The sequence below is a fragment of the Embiotoca jacksoni genome, unplaced genomic scaffold, assembly GCF_022577435.1.
Source record: "Embiotoca jacksoni isolate LCO1_2020_lvr unplaced genomic scaffold, fEmbJac1.0.p SCAF_30, whole genome shotgun sequence".
NCBI classification, from domain to species: domain Eukaryota; kingdom Metazoa; phylum Chordata; class Actinopteri; family Embiotocidae; genus Embiotoca; species Embiotoca jacksoni.
In genome coordinates this window covers 5813768-5814397 of record NW_027185382.1, presented here as the reverse complement: position 1 = coordinate 5814397, position 630 = coordinate 5813768, and the positions used below count along the sequence as shown (strand labels likewise).

The 630-nt window shown below is 48.9% G+C and overlaps 1 protein-coding gene across 1 annotated transcript in view; it reads right to left on the bottom strand.

The window, feature by feature from the left end:
- Positions 1-498: 498 nt before the first annotated feature.
- The window catches only part of dph3 (diphthamide biosynthesis 3), a 2312-nt gene continuing 2180 nt past the window's right edge, over positions 499-630 (bottom strand). Inside the window, exon 3 of the mRNA XM_069163975.1 lies at positions 499-630. This exon is cut by the window's right edge and continues 1074 nt beyond it. The gene's annotated coding sequence lies outside the window, so the exon portion shown is untranslated.

Here is a 630-nt window from a genome sequence, read left to right as displayed (position 1 = left end):
AGTTTAGTTATAGTTTCGGTATAGTTTAGTTAGTTATAGTTTAGTTAGTTATGTTGTAAATACTGCTGACTCACCATCTGGTGGACTGGAGGCTCCTTCTCTGAACATCTGGACAGCTGCGGTCCCAGATGTTCCTCTGCAGTCTCTCCTTGGCTTGATCGGGGGGGGGGGGGGGGGGGGGGGGGGGGGGGGCCTGCCCGACAACACAAGTGTTAGTGTGGATTTTCAGGATAAAAGAGTGTGAAGGTCAGGTGGACCGCAGCATCCCTCAGGCTTCATCATCATCATCATCCTCAGTGGGGGTCTAAACACAGATGGCAGCTGAGGCGCCGCTTGTCGCTCTCAACAGGAAGTGTGAAAACGCAGACGTTCCTGGAGGCCAATCAGACGCTCCGACCGCCACACGACCTCACCGCCGATCCGATTTTAAATAGACCAGTGACGGGAGGCGGCCAGCAGGAAAACAAACAATCAATCAATCAATCAATCAATCAATCATCAGTCAGACAGTCTGTGACTGTAATAAAGAATGCAAAGACTCCATATGCCTTCAAAATAAGAGCTTTACAATCCCATTCATTTAACACTAAAACACTGAACTCTGTTTTCTTCCAGCTGGAAGTGGAGAAA